Genomic DNA, 23,557 nt, shown 5'->3' on the forward strand with positions numbered 1-23,557 from the left:
GAAGGAAAAACAAATTACTCAGGAAAGGCTGTTTGGCCTCAGGAAGAGGTGTCCTCAGCATAGACTCAACTGCCTTCCTGGATTTACAGGGCTCTCTTTGGTATTTAATAAAGACTGCTGTTCTGACAATAAAGAGAAACATCTGCTGCCTTGTGTCTGGCCGGCTTTAGCAGCCTTTATTTTTCCTTCTTAAGAGAACAGTTTGGATTGATTAAGACTCAAGCAAAGTATTTTAACTTTGATACATCCCCAGCTTGTTGAAATCTTACCTGAAATCTTAAAAAAAAAACCACAACAAACCTACAAAAAAACCCAGTACACAAAATGAAAGTCTGGAGAACATGTGAAGGCCCAGAGACTTCAAAGAAGCACTTTCAAGGCTGAAGACTGGATCTAAAAACTTTTATATTGCTCCAGCCCCAAATAAGGCCTTCAGCTGGGCTCTGCTCAGGCTGGGGCTTCACCTGCACAAAGCTTTGCTGCAGCTGAGAGGGGTCCCAGTTTGTACACACACACACACACACACACACACACACAGAAGCCTCGTGAAGACCAAACTGAGTAAAATCCCCAGTCTTGGACTCTGTCTGACCTTCTACGCAGCTGGAGAGCAAAGCACCCAAAAGTTTCATGTTGCTGGATGACGTGGAGATGTGATGGGAGAACCTGAGGATGCTCTAACGCCTGCAGAACTGCATCTTCAGACTGGAACAAGACAAATTTTCAGTTTGAAGAGAGATAGTAAACATAGAATAAAGAAAACAAATCTGAGGAGATGCTTTTTATCACATATAAAGCCCTGAACAGGAATCAGTGCAGACTTGTTGACGCCAAGCACAGGATACCTCTAGGTAAATAGAAATACTTCTGCTTCACATACTGCCCTGGGTTATTCCTCCATGGAATACCTAAAAAGAGGTTTTTGCTGTCAGATTTCACTCACTTCTTTTAAACTATTCTACTTTTCATTTGCAAAAAGGAAAGCTGCCAGAGAAGATGATAAATGCTAATGTTGGTAAATGCACTGTGCTGGGTGAAGTCGTGGAGCATTCAGGCAGGTGATGGCTCTGTAAAAGCATTTCAGAGGAGAGGAGATCTGGCTTGGGGCTGGCTGGGTGCTGGAAGCTGCTCCAGGCTGCTGCTCCGTGCCCCACCATGACCAGTCACAGGGTAAGGGGTTAAGCACATGAAGCCTCTGAGCTGCAGCAAGAGGCCTCCCTCATGCTAAAAACTCATCACTTGAATAGCCCAGCTCAGCAAAAAAGCCTCCATTTCAGAGATAGGGAAATGATGTGCTACGGTCCCTTGCACAGCTTAGCTGATGGGGTTTAGGAATAATGTGCCTTGCTTCTGTTATCAAATATAAAAAAATCCTTGCTTCTGTGCACCCAAAGATTCCATTCATGTCAAAGCATGGGGTATATTTTGTACTTTGGGTAACACAGGCCCACTGGGGATTAGGCTGGGACTACTTCCCCTCCCCCTGACCACAGGCACCAGCCAGGGACCACCCTCACTCAGATCCTCTGTATTTTGTTTCCCCTGAAGACTGTCCCTGTGTCAGCAGGGACATTTAATTCACTCCCTTCTCCTGTAGTTTAATTGCTCAAATTATATTATAGAGCTGGAGAAGGACACAAACCATACAAACCAAACCCCTGGAAACATCGTGACAGCCAACCACAACCCACTCTCCTCACAAAGAAGAAATCACATCAGATCAGCTTCTGCACAGCCAGTTTATTTAGCTGAGACAAGAGAGTTGTTGGAGCAAATAATTGAGAAATAATATGATAAAACACAATATTAGCAATAACTGCCTTTACTGATGGGCCTCTGAATGAGACATGCTCAGTGTGCTGCACATGCCCCACGTGCTGTCATTTCCTTGCTCTGAGCAGATTTGCTGAAGATTTGAGCCCTAATCTGTGCACTGTAACATTATCTCAGCATTTGTATTTGTGTGCTGATCTTCTGTGGTTAGAAGTGGGCTTTGGCTCCCACAGGGCTCCCTAACACACTGTGATCCTGTCTGTTCCAAATAACTGCACACTAGATTTTACATGGGGGAAAAGGTTTGTTTGGGGTTGGGGATTTTTCAATAGGTTTATAAAAAAAAAAAGAAAAAGCAACAGATTTTTGGTGTCTGACCCTGATGCTCACCCTGGATTTCAGAACTGCAAAGACATCCACTGACTTTGGCAAAGGACCTCATCCAGGTACCCAAAAAAAAAAAAAATAACCCGAGCATAGAGCAGATCCTTAGCTGATGTAAAATCAGTGAGAGTCCACAGTGCTATTCACGCTGCATCCCAAGGCAGGATCCCTCTGAACCACTGTCCCCTGAAAATGTAAGAAGCCAACGGTTACCAAACAATGTTGTTTTTTTTAATGTGCTCAAAATGAAACAGTCCATGTCAGGAGCATTGTCCTGAGAAGGAAGAGCACCTGCCACTCCTATGGTCAGTCTCCCTTTTTATTTATCTTGGGCTTCTGACTCCTTAATCTGTTGTGGAATGTCATTTAATTAAGCATTTTCAGGGTTCACTCTAGGCCGTGGGATTACGCTGTAAGCAGGCAGCGCTGGCCTGAAGTTGTGATAATTAAGGCCACGAAGGACAGCTTGGCACATTGTCTAATCAGGGAGCCAACACAAATATGCCAGAGCTGGTACTAAATATTTCCACGGTAGAAGCATTCAGACTTACTAGATGGGGTTTCCCCTACTCATAAAGGAATAGAGGAATAAAAAGGAAAAAAAAAAAAAAGAACGTGCTTTTTCCAGTTTAATTAAATTAAAAAAGGGAAAAAAAAAGAAAGACGTTAGAAACATTCTTGACAGAGGAGTGCCTGAAAAGGTTTAATTCCAACCTTACTGATTCTATGCTTTTATGGATAAAGGATTAACGAGCACTAGGAACGGGAGGAGCTGGGCAGTGTATGGCACTGCTGCCTTCTGCACCCGCCCCGAGCCAGACCCCAGCCACTGGGCTTGTGAGCTGCCCTGCCCTGGCTCACTGCCCAGCGGCGTCTCTGGGAGGTACAAGAGCACTCAGGGTCACACCAAGCAAAAGTACCACTTCCTGCTACACTGAAGGTGCAGAGGTGTTTCTTGTATTCCTGCCTTCACTTCTTACCTTCAGCTGCAGCTGAGCTGTCCACACTGCTTCCTGGGCATCACCTCGCCTCCTGTCTCTGTTCTCTCCCTCCCACTCCAGTTCCGTGCTCCACACCCTCGTTGCTCTGTGCAGTTTCACACTAATGCCTGTGGAAAAAGACAGAAGCCCTCAGCACCAGCTGTCAAGTTTCCACGCTGGTGAGGCCCAGTGGGCACCCACCACCCAGTGCTGACACCCATCCCCTCCCAGCCTAGAGTTCTTGCATGGGCAACACCCCCAGGCATTTTCCCCTGTTCCCTGCTCCTCTCATGGGATAGGAATTTACACAGCATGGTGTCTCTCTTACTGATAATCTTGTCTGCTTTCCCAGTTTGCTTGGGCTTCTTATATGCTGGCAGAGGTTTATTTTATCCTTCAACAGGCTCAAACACAGCAGATGGGTACAACCAGTTCAGTGACCTGCTGGAAAGTCTGTACTGTGGTTGTGCTATGAATGCTCACAGAAGTTTCTTTGAAAATTACCAAGTGTGGCACACAGTTTAGGGTTCGAGGGTTCCTGTTGTTTCCAGTACTGCCAGACATGAAAAGTTCATGTAACACAACAACAATGTTCAGGGCATTACAAAGGAAAAGGGGGAAAGATGCATTCAATTTATCCAATGTGATTATGGAAGAAAGACTGAAAGGCTGGGTTAAAAAAAACAAAGGAGAGAAAAATGATAAATAGAAAAGAGCTCTACAGTCTAAGCATAACTTCAAGTCATAGTGTCTCCTGGTTACTAAACTCAATTTTACAGGACAGGGAGACACTTGTGTGTCAGCACCGAGCACAAACAGGGCTCTGCTCCCTGCGACCCGATGCACCAGCAGATCTCACAGCTGCCATTCACACAAAGACTTGCAGGAGCCAGGTCATTCACCTCCTTTTAGGTGCACCTGAGCAAAATGCAAAACAGCCTGGAAACAAGCACTGTTCTCCCTTTTTCTGCCTAGCAGGCCCTGGAGCTGACAGCCGGGGCTGCGCACGCGGCGTTGCTTCCCCAGCGCCTCCTCATTAGAAGCGTCTCCTGAAACATGCTCGGTGTCACATCCATTTAGCGTCAGGTGACAGCCGTTTTCTCCTGTAACATTCACTTTAACAGTGGTATTATTACTTTTACTTGAGTGCTTTGATTTAAGCCACGGGAGATGTCACAAATTAGTGTTTACAAAACTTAACACGAGGGGGCTGTCAGTACTTGCTTGAAGACAAGGATTTAGATGGTTGAGACCCCATTGAGGAGGTAGCAGACTAATTGCAGGAGCCAGGGTACAGAAGGATTCTCGACCTAAGTGTCACCTCAAGCAGAAATGAAATTAATGATGCTCAGAGTGTAGCTCGGTGAAATGAAACACCCTCCCCCCCCTTCTGTTGTTTGTTGTTGTTGTTGTTGCTTTGGTTTTTACACAGTGCAAAAAGGAATTAAAAGAACAGAGTGACAGAATCCAGCTCACCTTGGTAACTGCTCTATCTGCTTACAGCATCCTGACACTGCCCATGAGATACAAGAACACACTCAAACAGTGAGCACCTCTGCTAGCCTTACTCGTAAACCAGCACCAGAGTTATGGGCTGCAAGAGAACAGATTCCAAGAGGGCTTGAATAAAGAAATTGCCTCATGATTCAAGGAGCATATACAAATTCTTCTGTGATCCAAGAATTCAGTGACACTATCTGTTATTTGGGAGACTTTGTTTTCCAGCAGTTAGCTATCCAAGTGGAAGGAATTTATTTTGCATGTGGGAAAGTCTGCAAAATACATGTAATTGCTCTGAATAATAAACAGTTAGGAGAAATGCAGGTTGTAAAAGTGTGATATTTAAAATCCTTCAAGTATAGAAGGCATCGGTGCGCAGAGGAATGCTGAGTATCCCTTAGAAACACGGCTCTCCTCAGAGGCCTTTCAGCAAGGCAAGGTATTCCCACACTCACCGTTAATGAACAACAACACGCCACTAAACACACAGCAGCACTAATGAGGAGTTTGATACGAGTGCAGCTTCCTTTGTGAGATGAACACACCACCTCAGAGCCACTGAAGTGGCCGAAGGTCCCATCAGACACCTCCTCTCCAGCCTTTCATCATGATTCATTGCGCTGCTCAGTGCAAATCACAAGGTACAAAATTGCATTATCAGTACAGCTCTTTTTAATCAATTCAAGGTACTGATGTTTAAATATCTCCTGCACTGAAAAGCAATTGCTGTTTAAACCAAATTTTTTTTAAAGAAATCATTATAACATTCTCATAATTGCTTATCTCTCAGAAGAAGATAACGCAGACACAGCTGCTATTTCAAAGGCCATTTTATACATACAGCTCAGTCACATCTGAAATATTGCAGAGATTCTCTCTAATTCAGGAACCTATTTATTGCTGACTGCATTGTGTGACAGGGCTGTGGCCTTAGTTACACTCGCATCAGAGGTATTTATACACCATGATTTGCCCAAGGACTTCTTCCCCTGCTGGGCCCCACTTCAGCAAAACATTTCAAGAGATGCTCGAGATCACACTCAAGTGATTTACTAAGCATCTCTACACTGGCTTTAGGGAGCTGTTTTCCTCTAGATGATACTCCCTTTGCTTCACCCAGCCAGCTGTGCAGGGCACCTCCTGTGCCCCACCAGCCACCTCTGCTCAGTGTGGGTGGGTGGGTTCAAACCTCGGCATCACCCCCACGCTCACCCTTGGAGACCCAGGCCTGCCTCTTTAATAGAAAACCTCAGGAAAGTATCTGTGTGATAGATAAGGTCACATAATGCTGCTGGGGTCAACAGCCATCTCTATCTATCTGGATTTTAAAGAGGAAATATGATCTTGCCCTGAAATTGAATATCTCCCTTGTCCGCAGGTAAGCGAGTGCTTCGTCCTGCCTGTAAAATGGAACACTGCTTCCCCACCCAGCACAGCCACACCAGCAGGCTGCTTCCCTGGGGGTGCTCAAATACCAGTAGCCAGGACCAGGACAGCACCCACAGACAAATACACCAACTCTTATTATCAGTGGGATATCAGCTTCCACAGGGTTCCCCAAGAGCACCCTTCCCACACAGCTATCCCCGTTTTTGCTGCTTTCCTCACCCTGTCCGGCCTCTCAGCCCAGCAGAGAGGGGATGATCTCCCAGGACACTGCACTCTGCACGCAGCAGTGTCCCCAGACATGGTCCCCACAGCACATTCCCACTCCCACCCCCCCAGGAGCAGGTGAATCCCATATCAGCACCCTTTGATGCAGCACCTGCTCTAGCAAATACAATCACAGGCGCTGGGAGATTGCAATTCACATTTCAATCAGTGATTAGAGACCCCAGGAGCCTTCCAGGAGCCAAGATTTCCCACCAGTTCACAAGTAATTCATTGCCCTTCACCTGACGTGGCCTGAGATGCAGATCTCCAGCTCCACAGTACACATTCCTCCAGGGGTGGACCCCATGACCAAATCCTTCCTCCCATCCTCTCCTGCAAGGAACAGAACCAAACACAGTGCCCAAGCACCAGGTCTGGGAAGTCCCAAAACATGGTGGCCCATCAGGATCATCCATCTTCCGTGTAATACAGGCCATAGGGCTTCCAAAATTAATGACAGTGGAAAACCAGAGACATTTCCTGGGAAAATATAAATCCTGACATTGCTGCTGCTAGAACTGAAGAAGCCACTGGTTCTTGTGTTGTTCCAACAGGTAATTACCTCTACTTTTAAAAATGTGCATCCTTTTCCCCTGATAGAAAACTATGCCAAAAAATTAGTCAAGCTAATCAGTGCCCTGACTCACTACCTAGCATCTAAGAACAGGAGAAAGAGATGAGATAAAATACACGGGTAATAAAGGTTCTAGAAAACGACAGATAAAAATACCCTGGAAACTAGGTTAAATTACCAGGAAGATAAAGCACATTAGAAAACAGGAGGATATGAATCAATAATTTACATTTCAGAACAGTTGCTCAGACATTTATGAGAGCTTTCAAACACCTGTCTCCCTCATCCCTCTCCAAACCTTGACCCTGACAGTGATCCCCAGCAATTTCCCCAGAACTGAACTAATTTTCACAACCTCTTGTAATTTTACTAGACAGGAACATGGCAAAGTGAATGGAAAAGGAGAAAATGGGGGTAGAAATTTGAGGTGTAGGAGGGGATCTCAGGATCTTGCTTGATTGCAATTGTTTCCACCAACACAGTGTAGGTGATTTCCCACCACTTATAATTTAAACAAACTAATGCCATTCTGCTGCTAAACATTGTGTTTAAGGACACAGAGCCCCTGATGCTGTTCACAGAGCTGGACTGCCAGCTTGGAAATGTCAGTTTTCCTCCCTACACTGCAAAAGCTCTACTGTTAATTTTGACATCTAGTTTTTAGTGAGATGCATTTCTTGCGGAGCAAATGCACACTGACAAACCCGGGGCCCTCTGTGTATTTTGGTAAATTGCAATCCATTATGAATATATATTTTGCTGTAATGAAATGTTAGTTTTGCGGTTGCAACACAAGCTGTCCAAGTGTCTGGTGGGAACGTTTAATAACAATAATATTTTGCTACCTCATTTAAGTATTCCTAATACACTTGCCTGGATGAGTTTTTCCCCCGATATATTAACAGCTTAATAGCACGCAGGTGAAAGCATCGAGGTGATATTGAGATTAAAAACTGCCCTGGCAGCTCGGAGCCTCTCTGCAGAGGAAGCAGAACATTGACATGTCTGCAGCAGTTCCCACTGGGATCTTGCTGACAGCAAACATCATGGATCAAGACAGTCCTGCGACGATGCACAGCTCAATTACTGCACACTGCTCGCCCCGAGTGTGCTTTGAGGGCTGGCCACGTGTCCCAGAGATCTGGGGGCGGTGATGGGTGCACTGAGCACGTCCCCCACGGGGAAGGAAGCAAGGCTGGTGAAAAGCCTTCCCTGCACCTGCTTTCCAGCACTGCGAAGAAAGAATCCTTGCGCTTTTCGGTGATAAACTATTTATTTTTCTCCATTTAGCCCAAAATATTCTGAACACAGAATTAGATCCTAAAGTGAAGAGTCGCATCTGTCGCAGAGGTGGATGGCTAAGGACATAAGCAGGGGTGACAGGGAAGCACTGCACACCCCAGGCAGCCTGAGTGCTCGCTGGGCCTCGGGGCTGTGCCTTCAATGCTGCTCCGAGCGCTCCTGCACCAGCAGCTGGCACACTGCTGCAGCCATGGCAGGCAAAATGCTCTGAGCTGCATTTAGGCCTGACCTATACCGAGATCCACTTGCATCAGCTGGCTCAGTTTAACTTGGCCCTGGATGTGTATCCCAGTAAATCACCTCCTGTCAACAGGACAATCTTCCAAAGGACTCCACGTCAGGCTGGTGGCACACTGGCTCCCTCCACTCCAGAGGGGCTGGCTGCCTTCTGCTGACCCAGACGGGTATCTGGTGACAGGAATGCTCAGCAATGCTTTGTCTTACAAGATCACGCTGCTCCAGCACGGTCTGCAGCAAACAGCAAGTCAGCACAGAGCTGCCCTGCCTGGCTGGGAACGTGTTCACTGCCCAGAGGCAGCGCACAGGCAGCGCTCCCAGGCTGAGGGTGCCCAAAATCCCAGGTGACCACCCTGACCTCAGGCTCTTCCAGCACATGCAGGAGCTGGTCAAGAGCATGAGGTTGTGGTTGTGTACCTCAGACCCAGAGGAAGGATGATAAAACCCAGCATTGAGACAGGTACACAAACCCAGGTACTTCAAACCCCACAGTCAGGCAATGCTGGTCTCAGATCTGCACGCTCACATGGGGCCAGGGAGAGGAGAACAGACCCAGAGAGCACCCTGGAAAGTCCAACTCATCAGCTGTTCAATGTTAGAAGCTTTCTGAGCAAAGCAAAAAGCAATCACCCCCATGGCAGAGCCAGCTCGCAGCAGCAGGCTGGAGACATGACCATCCCCTCAAATTGGCATCACGTTTTTCTGCTGTATTGCAAAGTTAGTTAATTTAGCCCAACGCTTCAGGAATATCTGGCTCTGTCTGATATCAAGGATTCTGTCAGAAATAGATTAAAAAGGAGGCAGCAGTTGCCATCACAGCAAGTTACGACAAAAAAAAAGTACAATGAGGCCTAGACACCAGAAAAACAGACCAAAGAGGTATTTAGACAAGAGTATAATTTGTAATCTCATTAATTTTGCAAGAACTGCTCTCTATCTTAAATTATATAATATAAAAATAAACTATAGCATCTAGAAAGAAAACCTCAAGAAGTCATTAAAACTTTTGATGCCATTTATAATCAAGAAAAATGCATATAAGGTAGCAGGGGGAAGGCAACTCAGCAGGACAGGTACTACAATTCCCAGGGATTTATGAGCAGCCTTGGTGTGGGGAGAGGGGAGCTCTCCCACAGCTCTGCATGCAGACTGGATGCAGCAGCCACACAGAGCATTACACGACAGGCAAATGGGCAACAAAGAGAATCACAGGTTCTCATTTCTTCTACATTGCTCACCATATCTTGCTCTAGCACATACAGTTTGGAATGCTATCCAACATATATCAAGACTCCAGACAGTTAAATCTAGAAGGAATTAGGACCTGGTTTTTTTTGTCTCAAGTCAGCACCTTGTCCAGCTACTGGAACTGTCCTGATCGCAGTTAAAAAACAGTTTGTACCATCTGCCATTACTGTCACATTTATTACTCTACTCCTTGGCTGTATTTTGTTTGAAAGTGCTGTTTCATAGGAGGGAAGCAAAGCTCAGAGTGGAAAGACTTAACTGACATCAGGGATCTGGATCAGGCCCCTAGTGAGTGGAAGAGAATTAATATTAATTCCTAACTTTCCTATTTGAGCATGACGTGCCCCCAGGCTTGCTGCTTGTCTTAACAGAATCCCTATCTCCTGTTCAGGCATGACAATATTTGTCAAGTGTAATGCTCATTAGTCTGCTGTGTGGTCAGGCCAGCAGTGTATAAACACTGGGGAAGATCAGGTGGGGACTAAAGGTCTGTGCTTTGTGGTCAATTATAGCCATCAGCATTAATGATGTCACCACGGAGAGCCACACTGGGAGGAGAGAGGGAAGTGCTTTTCCAAGGCTGGTCTTGACAACACACCTTGGCTACGAGGAGCTGGCAATGAAAAATGTAGTGTGCACCTCCAGCCCCTGCCTAACCCCTCTCAGTGATGTATTTTAAGAGTAGTCTAGTGGCTTCTTTTTTTAATACCTGAATAAAAGGCAGGCTTTCTAACCTGAAGTGCATTCTCTTGTATTTTTCAGAACTCACACTGTTGATGATACTTCAACCTGATGTCTAATCAAAGAGAGAAAAAGCAGCACAGGAGCTAAAAGAAGTTTCCTATCTATGCCATTGTTTTCAACTTTACACTTCCCCCCAAACCCTGGGATTTCCATGCAATCCCTGACATTTTGACTCTCCTTGCTTGGAGAGAGTTCTTGTCCCAGTTCCTATGCAAACCAGGAAAAAACAACAGGGTTTATTCCCCCACTGCTCTTGAAAAATTACATGTCTTTTTTTTTTTTAATTATTATTAAAATGAGGCTGTAGGTTCACAACTTCTTAAAAAGAAAAGAATAAAAAAATCACTTTAAGTCTTACAAAACCAGAGATGTGTGGCAATACTTAAAAATACTGACTAAAGGAAAACTAATGATATGGATAATCATCTTCAGATGGCAACATCCCACTTACTACAAAGGAGAAGGGCCACTCATTGGGCCTCTGCTGCCAACCCATTGCAGGGCAGTGCTTCAGTGACAGCACCATCAGTGAAAGCAGAAATAGCAGGAGCTTTTGCAATCCTTACTCAGTTCCCCAAGCCCACTGGAGCACTATAAATACAAACAAGCATGAGACAGCAAGAGCAGGTCCTGAAAGCCCAGTGAAATTTGGCATATGCATAACAGACTAGGTAAGCATGAGTATTCCAAACGAAAAAAATTAACCCAAAATGCATGGTCCAGCCCTTCCCTAAGCAGGAGATTATTTAAGCTCAATTTTAAGCAGGACTTAAAACCATGTATTTAAGTTTAGGATAGGTTGAATGCCTTGTTGAAGGAGGAGTGCTTTGATCAGAGTCATCATTTGTTTAACCTATGACCGTTCATTTCAGTTTAATTGGCATCCATCATCCTCACCAATGCAGTGTAACAGAGCACTAATATGGCCATACTCCATTCATTTAATTGCATTTGTCAGCCTAAACAGAACCCCCCATGTAAGGTTATTTATGTACTTGTCCATGGAGCAGACTGCACAGCAAACCAGCATTCAATATTTGATGCGTTCTCTAAAAAAGAAAACCACATTTTCTGTGAGGTGTAGCCCAGCCAGTAATTCAAACTCTCAGCATCCATGAAATCCTGCAATCCATTTATGCCTGCTTTGTAGAGCTGACGTTTGCTTGGTGGTCTAAAGCCTTTTATTTTTCTCCTTTCCTTTCCAGCATGTGCTCTTGTACTTACCAGGGCACTTACAGTATTATTTAGGTTGCTGCCTGCAATATTTTCAAGCTACCAGAAGACAGTTTCTTAGACGTTTTCATAATGTTTTGAAATGCTGATGAGGATTTAGCATTAAAATTAATGGCAGCCAGCCGTGGTCTTTCAGATGTGAAAGACTGTGCAGTATTTTCTGGGAAAAAAAGGGGGAGCAGTGGGGAGAAGAATGGAGATATAAATAGCCAGTCTTGCTTTTCTCTAGGCAGGATCCTTTTAATCATGTAAAATAGATTTTAAAGATTAAAGACTCTAGGCTCCTTTCTGCCTTTGCTCATGTCTCGTATCACCAATTTTTTTGTATGTAATTTGAATGAAAAAGGACACACATGGTGTTTTCATTTGCATTACCCCAAACTGGAATTTCCCCTTGAAGAACTTAGCCCCTACCTCCTTTGCAGCAAGGAGGAAGCCACCTTGTTTGTGGAACAGCACAAAACAGGAGAAAAAAACCAAAAAACAATACCCTACTTCTTGGACCTGTAACTTCAGTTTTCTGAGATTCAATTTGGAGCCATGTCTTAGAAGCTGAAAAGGAGACAGAAGAAATACTGGTCCAGCAGCTGTATCTGTGTACATATGAGCTGCAGCCTCAGATTTCATCCAGACACCATCATACTGCACGTGGAAAACCTGCACTGAGTGGAACAGGGGCACCAGCACTGGGAAAAATGGCTGCACCAGGGGCAAGAGATCTGTCCTGGTCAGAAGGTTCAGTGGTACCAGGGATGTTCTGCAAGAGCTGCCAAAGGTAGAGGGCAGAGAGGAAAGGCCCAGCTCCACAGAGGAACAGTGAATCAAAGTTCTCCTGCAGGACAACACAGCCTGGCAAGAAGCCAGAGGAGATGCTGGGAGGAGAGAGTAGATGAAAGAACTGAAAATCTGGGGCAGAATAGCCTGTCCATGCTCATGAACAGTCTGTTGACAGAGCTGGAACCAAAAGACTTCCTTCTTCTGCCCTGTTTTGCCACATCACTCCCTCTCACCAAGGCACACAATGCAGCAGGACTTGCATCTCAGCACAGGTCAGTCTTCGTTCTTAAATCTACTTTTCCAATGCAGGTTACAATCAATTCCTCTTGGATATTGACCAGAGCATCCTTTCTCCACCTTACACTCCTCAGACTTGCAGCTCCAGTCCCACTCATTTTCCAGTTGCCACTCTCCTGGAGCAGGAAGTCCCTCATCTCCTCCAAGATCTGAGGCCAACAAAAATCAATGCTGGAATGTATTGGTTTTATTATCTGTACTTAATTGCACTTCCCAAATGACACAGGCACAGGACATCTGAATAATTCTCCTTGATTACATTTATAAATACTCAGAGCATCCTAACTTCGTTCCATATACTAAAATATCAGTGGGCTCATCAGCTAGATATTCATTCACATTCATAAGCTAAAGAATAGAAGGAAAACAAAGGACACTGTTCATCAGACACAAACCCATAAATCCTCCTAATGACATTTGGAATTCACCTAAAAATCCCAGCCAAACCTGAGAGAGTTGTCTGGAGAGCTTCATCTCCATGGGTTTAACAAGTAGAGTCCTGTATCCCACACAATTACTCTGCCATGCACGTGGCCTGTGGAAAGATAGGTACCTAAGAGCAGAAAAGCCATGTTTAAATTGAAGAAACTGTTGTTGTTCTAAGCAGTGCCTTCTTGTCAGGACAGTATGGTTAGAGTGAAAATAAATCATAGCATAGTTTGTGTTGGATTAGACCTTTAGAAACCATGCATCCCAATCCCTCTGCATTGACCTTAATGAGATCTGGTTGCCCAGAGCCCCATCTAACCTGACCTTGAATGTTTCCATGGATGGGCCATTCGCCACCAATCCGGGCCACGTATTCCAGTGTTTTACCATATTCATCATAACAAAAAAATTCCTCCTTCTATCTAAAGCAAATACATGCAATCATACCACAAGAAAATAAAACATGTCTGTTATTACAAGGAAAGGCTTTTTCTTGACAGTGCTGGAAATGAAAGTTCACAAAGCACATACAGCATGGGAAGTGTCAGCACAAACCTCCCATGAGAGCCTCCAGCAGCGTGCCCAGGGGATGGGGCCAGCTTGTTCCCAGCCTCCTGGCCTGCTTCTGCCTCCCTGCCAAAAGTGGCCACCAGCATTCTCAATTAACTCCAGGTGGGTTTGTTCCACAGGCACCGATCCACTTGGAGCTGAACCAAAACGCTCCCCTGGCTGCACGGATAGTGCACATACTCTGCTCACTCCCAGCCTGCAGATCTGTTTCAAGGTCCTGACCCGAGTTTTTAAAGCCCTTAATAGGCGAGGGCCTAATGAACCTTGGAGACTGCTTCTTATTGCACAGTCCAAAGCAGCAGCTGTGATTGCTCTGGGTGAGCAGGGCTAAGTGAGCTCAGGGTGAAGCCCTCCTCGCTTTCTGCAGCCAAGCCTCCTGCCACCAAAGCCTCAGCCCTGACTTTTAACAGGAATAACATTCCTCAGACACTCATCTGCAGTCCTGCCACAGGCTTCTCCACTATGGCTGCTGCAGCATTCATTAAAACATAGTGCAAGATAAAGAAAGGCTGCATTTAAAAAAAACCCTACATTTTGGAAAAAAGACATTTCTGGAGGCCTTTGCAGAAAGCCATGGTGAGGTCACATCCCCAAGAGCAAAGAGAGAGAGGCACTTTCTTAGATTATAGGGAAGTAGGTTTGAGAGTGAACTTGAGAGGTGAAGGTCTCATCCCTGTTGGGCTACAGCAAGGGCAGCTCAAGCACAGGTGCCCTGATGGAGCAGCTCTGCAGGGAACAGGACCAGCCCACTTCATGTCCAGAGCAGCACAGCCAGACCTTCACAGCATCACCCTTCCTAGCAGGTTTTGGGAGAGGCCGTGGCAGATGTGTGTGTGGAATCTTCATACTTGGTAGGAGCCAACACCAGATGCAGCTGAAAGAAGAAATTCCCGATTCCTGGTGTATTAATGCGCCCTCCTTTGCTTATCAGGCTCTTCTCAGTTTTGCACATGTAGCCTCTGCTTTTTCTGCTACACAGCTATGAATAGAAATGCAGAATTACCCTGCCCTTATAAATGCTGATTTGAAAGCTTGTCTGTACCTCCATCCTGCTTGCCACACGCTATTTCATACTTTAATATCAACTTTAAAATAGATCAGAGGCTGATGAGCTGAAGCACATCCAGTTTGTTACTCCTACAGTGCTAGCACCTCTCTCTCCCTGCAGCCTTCCTCTCCTTCATATCCATCTGTCCCCTTTGCCTCCCTCTGCCACCTGCCCTGTCCTTTCAGCATCAGAGCACAGCCCTTGCTCAGCCAGAGCTCACCTGCACCTTCCAGGGGCTCACCAGGCACAGTTTATGCTGAAGCCCTTGTCTTGCCAAGCAACTCATTCCTCTGTTCCTAATCTTTGAACTTCAGCTGGCCACAATGGGCCCTTCTGGACAGCATGTTCATCTGCTTTCACAGCCTGCTCTGTTTTGTAAGCACAGGTTCCTTCAAAAGAATAAGCAGTAATTACTGCAGCCACACCTATACTGGAAATGCCTGTGCAATGATCTGTAGCTCATGCTCACAAAGAAAACAAGAGCTGTAAAGAAATAAGCATCCATTCACTTTGAACTGTGGTACCTGGTCCTTCTCTGCAGCAGAGACCCGATTCTTTGAAGCCCTGAGCTGCCATAGCCCGAGGGACTTCAGTTTCTTCTCATACATGCAAGTATAAATCAGAAGTCACGCTATTGAAGCCAAGTGAGTAAAGCAGGTGTAACCTCAATGTGACAGACAGAGCTCATGGATGTCAACACAGCCTGGAACAGGTGTCCTTTCATTTTTCACACGATTTTTCACTCTCAGCCACTTGTTTTGTGCAGCTACACCAGCACGTGTGGAGCTGGTGCAATAGGATGGCTGATATTTAGGAGAAATCACACGCTTAGATCAATGCACACTGCAGGTATTCAGCTGGAACCAAATATGTTGGAAGCAGTGTAAACCCCAGGGGGCTTGTTCTCTAATCAATAAACACGAGGAATGTATGCCACTGAGTTATTGCTGCAGTGTTAATTGTAGCTATACAGGAGGAGTTTTTTCATTGCTGAAGAAACAGACGTCTCCAAGAAGTGTGGCTTTTACAAAACAGAGATGATATGAAAAATACATTGCTATTCACTTCTCTGATGTTTTCGACTTTAGGAAAGCATAGGAGGTTCTCTGTTTTGCAGCTAATTAGAATCTCCCTGTGCTGCCTTAGGAAGGAGAAAGGGAAGTTCATAGCGCTTCCAATGCCCCGGCTTACCACAAGTGACATTTAAGCAGTCACCTGGGGGAAAATCCCAATGGGAGCACTGACAAAGCTTACCATTTGAAAAAGGTCACACCTTCTCTTCATGCTCTGAATAGATGGTGCTGACCTTAAAAACCTTCCAGTCCTAGTCCCCCTTCCTCACAAGCATGTGATGGAGCAGCCAGCCAGGGCAGTTCCAGACAGGAGGAGATGCAGGGTGCTGTTGCTCTGCAGAATTCTCTTATGCCTTGTTTTCCCCTTGATAAATTGCAGATAAATCAACTCATCTGGGAGGAGGTGGTCCCGAGTATTGACAGCACAGGCATCAGTACAGGAGCACCAGGCAGGGCACAGGCTGCCCATGGGGTAGAGATACCTCTCTCGAAGGTAACTGCCTTGAAAACAGATGGCTAAAACATAACAGCATTCCAAACCCGGGGAGATGTGGCATTTGGTGTAAGTGTGAATGAAAAAGGGGGATTCATACAGACCAGCTTTAATCAAGGCATTCAGAGCAGGAATTGCCATTCAGCAGCTCTGGAAGAGCCTATTAGATACAGGCGCTAAAAAAAACCTAGTCAGCTGAAGTTAGCTTTGTGAGAACCCTCTCTTGTTTCATTGATTAAGGCCCATCCTCACCCATCATTTAATTAGAGAAACAAAGGGCAGGCAGACGGAGAAACATCATCTTCACCCTGTGGATGGAAACTAAACTTTGAGCACAAGGTCAGGCAAGGCTCTCAGAGCAGAAGTCAAACCTGGATTCATGAGGTTCTAGCTCAGGACCTCAGCTGAACCTCCCAGTGTAATCCTCTTAGTCTGACCCTGTGTCAGCCCTACACATGCTAACTCTTCAACTTTATGGGGGATTGCCAACCCAGCACCAGATTGTCAAAGTAAAAGTAGCACCATGCCAGGCAGCTGGACTCAAATATAGCTCCCTCCCCCCCTCAGTACCAATGGGAGGCCAATCCTCCACACGGGCTGCAGACTTACAACTGAGTCATCCTGTGGGATGAAGCAGGACAGCCCACAGCGGTAATCCCAAATGCTGCAGTATGCTAGAAAATCAGTCCCTGACTGCTGCAGTCATGAAAATACAATAAACATGCCCTATGATTCCATTTTTAGTTGCTTTTCAATGCAGCACTGCAGTTTGTCAGGCTTTCTTGTCCCAGCTGGAATAGATGAATTGCTGATGCTTTTTAGGACCATTGGCAGATGAGCACAATAGAAACATCGCTCAGATATTGATGACTAATGCACACAGAACGCTTCCAAAAACTGTGTTGCCATCGCAGCTAAACAAAGTGTACTAAATTAACATTCACATGGAAGGAGAGGAGCTCATTTCCACATATTCAGCATTTAAATGAACCTATGGCACCACTGTGAAACTCAGCTGAAATCAAAAACTGGCCACAGTTCTCTTGAAAGTTTCATGGACCTACCAAACCCTAACTCAGGTTTCAGGTTGGCAGCAAAGCCTGGGATCTCTCACAGGGTTTGGGATTTCATTACAGAAATTTCTAGCCACTACTAGAAGAGCTTCTCTCGGGTCACAGACCTGCAGATATCATCATCTCTTTAAATTATTGTTGCCTTTCTACAGAATTGACAGGAATTACTTGTAAGGAAGAGACTGGCACATTTCAAAACTCAGAAGTCTTTTGCCAGCTCAAAGGGATTAGATCAGTTTCTTCATGGGAAACCTCCCAGACAGTTTTCCCTTCAGGACTGGAAGTAATCTGCTTGAGCATGGACAGGGCTAACCCTGCAGAGGTAACAAAAATCCTTGCAATGGCTGAAAACGGCACCACCACAAGAATTGAAAGCACAGAAAAAATAACCTAATTTAGAAAGAACCCAAACCAGCAATAACCAACACATCTAAGAGCAAGACAAGGGAGCTACTGACAGACTAATGTAGCAAAAGGAAGAGCCCTCTGTCTGGAGCAGGATTAAGCAGATGACTCATGAAGAAGTTCTGTTGCTGTCATCTCTGACTAAACCTTATACTGAAGTCCAGATACAAAATGATCTGACTCTATGGAGAGTTCAAGCACTTGGAGGGAAACAGAACTCCCAGCTCCAGTTCCCAGCTCACACAGTCATTTGAACCCTCCTACACAGTGATCCATCCACTTGAAAAACTATAAGCAGGAAAAAAAAGGACCTTTTTTCCTGCCCTGAGTGCTCTTAAACTTCATATTATGACAACAATAAAACTTATAAATGCAGAAGCACAGACCATTTCAAGTCTCCAAGATAGTGCTGCTTGTTTAGTGGCCGAAGTCAAACGTTTCCTTCAACACTTTGTGAGGATTGATGCTTCAACACACTTAAAAATTGTCTTGAATATTTTTTTCTAGCCCCCATTCAGGTTATAGTTTGCTCTTCAGGTACAAACAGAGCAGATCTCACTATCTCTGGCTATGGTATTAAACATCATCCTCTTTAGAGTCCCTTTTTGTATGGATTTCAATCATCTTTGCACAAGTAAAACTTGTATTGACTCACAGTGTGGTTTTTTCAATGCCATCAGGCAATTAAGAGCCCTAGATACTGGCTCATATTTCATAGATAAATATCCATCACTCCTCTTCAAACAGGAATATCACCTCCATGCTCTTGGTTATTGCAACTGCTGCAAGCCAAACAGGGTGGATCTATTTTAACAACCTAGCCCAATGCTGAAAGCTCCCTTCCAACAGACTGAACCCATACTCATGAAATTATTGAGGGGAGAGAGGGAAGAACAGGAAATGTTATTGAAAATAGTAGAATGTTTTTATATATCTCATGGATTTCTGTTTCATTAGATATGGGAGCAGTGCCTTTAATGTAACTAACATGTGGCAACCACAGGGTAACCACAGAGAGTAAATCTGTCCTGCAGTAGGAAGCTAAAATGCAACAGGGTTTGTTAGGAAAGAATCAAAAAATCTTTTTAGCACTGGTCGCAACTGGGGGTGGAGGGGAGGAGAACTGAGAAAACACTAATAGTGACAGCTGAAAACAGAAATATCTCAGCATTTGTGGGTGGGGGAAATCAAACAGGTCCCAGCATCCTGTCAGTGCTCCTGTTTATGCTCCAGATTTGTTCTCGTCAGGGAAAAAAATATCAAAGCAGTAGATCTACAAGTCTTGAGGTGGTCTTGAGAGAGTTATGTTTAATATCAGCAGTTAATCACAGCATTTCCAGAGATGTACACATTTCTGTGCAAAAGCCATGCAGGCTACAGGAATTGCAGTAGGGCTTGGCTCAAATTGCCCTATTGTTGGGAGCTCACAGTCGGTTTCACGGCTTTCCTTCAATATTCCCATCAGGGCTGCAGCTCCCATGCTTTGTTCCCCAGACAGCCCAGCATTTAACAGATGTCCTAAGTAAATCATGATCATTTGGTAGGCTTTGGGAATAGAAGCTGGATGGAAAAATCACAGTCTAATAAAACAATCAAAAAAGCACCAGCACATTACAGGCCATTTCAAAATAAATTAGGGTATCTTTTAAATCTCTACACAACTATTTGTATTTGAAATCAAAAGACTGTATGTCATTGACTTTCCCCTGAGTAATCTAAGTGAGAGAGCTCTCTGAGGTGCAGTAATAGGATGTAAGTGAAGAACTAGGTATTATTTTACCCGTGCTGTGATAATCTGAATGCATCACTGCCCAGCATCATAAACAGTGAAGTGAGAAGAACAAACAGCACTTTCAAAACCCCAGTTGCATTTGGGGACTGTAGGAGGGGGTGGGAGACCAGGTCTCCAGTGAGAGGGAAAGCAAACATTTAAAAATAAAACAGAAGCAACACAGTATTATTTAAAGTCTAAAGAGGAAAACTACAAAAACCTGCTTTTCACCTCTCCAAGAAGGAAAAAAGGCAAGCAATGTCAAGAAATAATGTTGCAAGCAGGGAGTGCAGTTCTTAATAATCAGCAGTATTTTAAAGATCTTCTTGAAGTTTTGCACTGAGACGCTATAATTAAGGAAAGAAATCAAAGCTTACCAGTTACCATCTGTCTGGAGCAGGGAGGGAGCTGATGCTACAGGATCTTTTCCACGGAGTAATGCACTCTGCAGAAGTACCAGGAAGGAAAAAATAAAAATAACAGAGCCATTACAGATGACAGCAACCTCATAGGTCACGCTCTGTTTCCCTTCTCCTTCCCAGCCAGCCTGAAGGGTTTGCTCCTTCTCCCCTGGGGAACAGCCCCCTTCCTGCAGTGGCCAGCTCAGAGAACAGCCACCCCTGCCCAGCATCCCACCACCCACACGGGGACAGGCTCCAGGCTTCATTTTAATGGTGTCAGGAAGGGGAAACCAAGGCTTTAAGCTGCCTCTCGCACAGGCTGGGGTGAACAGTGCAGCCACCTGGGAGTGGGATTATTTAAAGGAAGGCTCAGCTCAGTTCTGAGCCTTACCTGCACTCATCAGGGCAAAAATAAATTATTTTTAAAGCATGAAGACAGAGAAAAGGATCATTATGTGTAATTATTTTTAAGAACTGTTTTAACATCCTTTTCAATGTGAACTGTGCAAGTTAATGCTACACACACTGAGGAACCCACAGAGGTTTCTCTGTCTGGGAAAGGATTCTCACACAGAGGTTTGCTTCCCAGGAGATAGCTGTATCTGCCTGTCCACCTGCATCCTCCACAGCCTGCCTAGAGCCGTGCAGGCACTGCCCAAGCAGTACACACAGCTCCCTCCTCCTCTTTTTAATTTGTGTGTTTGCCCACAGAAAACTGGGATCATGAAGCAGAGGAGTCACCCAGCACACCAGAGGGAAGGTACATCTGTTACTCTGCACCAAATCTGGAAAACAAAAAAGTGGCAACTGATAATCATATTTAACAAGCAAACTCCTGCTTTTCCCTGGAAAAAAAAAAACCTTTCTCTCCTCCTCACTTCAGCTGACAGCACAACAGTCCAGGGTTGTGGGTTTGCATTTGTTTGCCAGGTCATTTAATTTCTTTTGTCTATAATTTTTCTTATGCCTTCCACAGAGAAGGCAGATAACCCTACACAGAACTCCTATGTCAGCAGGACCCCAAGAAAAACCCAGGTATAGTTTAGTGGGATGCATAGCTGCACCGAATAAAACCCTCACAGACTGATCTGTGAGTTGCTCCTGAATTACTAAGAGTGATTGGATCTGAGAAACATAATAGCTTTGTACACCAAGCCAGTCCTCCTTTGACTCCAGATGCAAAATCACCATTTTTCTGCTGAAAGGGTGATTTCATGCCATAACTTGCAGGACTAAGGTTTCCAGAGTAGACTTTTGTTTAGATAAGGACAAGAGATGCCCTGAGGCTTGTATTGTAATGTTTACCCTGCACCAAATCTGGAAAACAAAAAAAAGTGAACTGATAATCATATTTAACAAGCAAGCTCCTGCTTTTCCCTGGAAAAAAAAAAAAACCTTTCTCTCCTCCTCACTTCAGCTGACAGCACAACAGTCCAGGGTTGTGGGTTTGCATTTGTTTGCCAGGTCATTTAATTTCTTTTGTCTATAATTTTTCTTATGCCTTCCACAGAGAAGGCAGATAACCCTACACAGAACTCCTATGTCAGCAGGACCCCAAGAAAAACCCAGGTATAGTTTAGTGGGATGCATAGCTGCACCGAATAAAACCCTCACAGACTGATCTGTGAGTTGCTCCTGAATTACTAAGAGTGATTGGATCTGAGAAACATAATAGCTTTGTACACCAAGCCAGTCCTCCTTTGACTCCAGATGCAAAATCACCATTTTTCTGCTGAAAGGGTGATTTCATGCCATAACTTGCAGGACTAAGGTTTCCAGAGTAGACTTTTGTTTAGATAAGGACAAGAGATGCCCTGAGGCTTGTATTGTAATGTTATATGGATATATAGATAAAGAAATTTTTTGTTGAGCTGAGGGTGTGGTGTGATTTTTATCTGCATGATTACTTACTGACAGACACTGGGAACAGCAAGATTCTTCCTGACCTTTTTTCACCCCTGCCTGGTTGGTTACAAACTTCACAGCCAGTGCAGCTCCTGGGTACCACAGGCAGCCCAAACTGCAGCTGGTTTCTCTGTGTGCCCACCATCACTCTTCTGGACACTGCACCATCTTTAAAACAGAGCTGTTCTCCACTTGAAATCCAATCTAGGGGAAAAAAATAATTAATAGTCTGGGGTTAACAGTGGCCCCAAAGGAAAACGGTCGACAGAAAAGCTTCTTTTGTGCTGGTATTTTTAACAGCTCCTGGGATTTTCCCTCCACTTGCAGTATTCAATAACCTTGCACTTGCATTGCTTTTGGGACACCTTCAACCTCCAGCTGGAGCCATCTGCATGACAAAGCCACCTGCACAGCCCTGGGTACAGCAGTGGCTGCGTGGCCACCAGGAGAGCTCTGTGCAGAGCAAGGCTCTCCCTGTTCACCACCACCATGGTATGTGTAGTCCCTACATTAATGCCCAGCAAACAGGGGTTTGATAGCCAGTGGTGCTGCAGGGATATCATCAACCCTCCCAAGGCACTTCAGAAACATTGCTGGAAGCTTCATTGTGTGTCTTGTCTGAGGCTGTTCAGTATTCTTCTTCTTATCTTCTACTTGAGACAGCAGATTATCTCAGTTCAGATTACTAGAAGGCTGTAAAACTCTATCTGAGCCTAAAAATTAATTCTCAGCAATTTCTGAGCCCAAGAGAAAAGCAAGAGATTGGATGGTTTGGATTCAGTAATGTCAAAAACAGACTCACTAAAGGGATAGCTAATGCCAATAACTATAAAGTCTTTTCAACCAAATCAGAAAATAAAAATCACTCCTGTTCTCCAGACAAGAAGGACAAATGAAAACTGGCTGTCAAGGTATGACATAGAACCTTCAACTGCTGGCTGAGGAAAGCTGCAATGAGGCAGAAGAGAAGGACTATGGGATAAAGACCGATCTGGCTGCCCTTCCCCAGCCCATTCCGGTCTCGGCTGGAGCCAGCGCGCTGACCCTGGACTGCTTTGGGAACACACACAGGCAGCAAATGGCTCCTCTCCAAGCTTGCAGCTAAACATGTTTCCCTCCTCCTTGCCTTCTAATTGATATCCCAAATCACAAACCTTGAGCTTGTCTTTAAACATGAGCATAATCTCAGGCTCAGACAACTGATCCTCCAGCAGGAACATAAAGACAGGCAGTAATCAGCTCCAGCAGTGAAGCAGAGTCATGAACAAGTCATGGAAATGGCATTTCACAGTATTGACTGTCAGGTTTTGTGATATATGATTTCATGGAGTACTTTGTTTTGTCCAGCCATCTAAGTTTCAAAAGTAAAATTGAAGCTTTCTTCTAGCCAGAAAGGTATCAGTGAGTGCACATAAGTACAACAGCTGTAGTTTAAGTCATGCAATTCAACAGTACCATTACAGCAAACTCCTGGTAACAGGCCCCAACCAGTACCTATTAATTCAAGTCAATGGGGTAAGGTAGAAGAAAAAGAAATATGAAAATATGGCAGAAAATACGAGCACTTCTAAAATGTACTCTAACTCTAGAAGCTTCAAAATATTAGAGAAATATTTCTCCATCCAGTTTCATTGATAACAGCATTTGAAGAATCCTCTTTCAGCAAAAAGTTGACAGTTTGAAAGGT

The 23,557-nt window shown here is 44.8% G+C and overlaps 1 long non-coding RNA gene across 1 annotated transcript; it reads right to left on the bottom strand.

The window, feature by feature from the left end:
* Window positions 1-1,720: 1,720 nt before the first annotated feature.
* Window positions 1,721-22,066, bottom strand: LOC108446850. The gene is made up of 4 exons (XR_001862165.1): window positions 21,877-22,066; window positions 19,942-20,009; window positions 3,138-3,265; window positions 1,721-2,343 (listed from the first exon to the last, which is right to left on the bottom strand). It is a non-coding gene; the product is annotated as an uncharacterized LOC108446850 (long non-coding RNA).
* Between the last annotated feature and the right edge of the window lie 1,491 nt (window positions 22,067-23,557).

Source organism: Corvus brachyrhynchos, unplaced genomic scaffold, assembly GCF_000691975.1.
Source record: "Corvus brachyrhynchos isolate BGI_N302 unplaced genomic scaffold, ASM69197v1 scaffold114, whole genome shotgun sequence".
NCBI lineage: Eukaryota > Metazoa > Chordata > Aves > Passeriformes > Corvidae > Corvus > Corvus brachyrhynchos.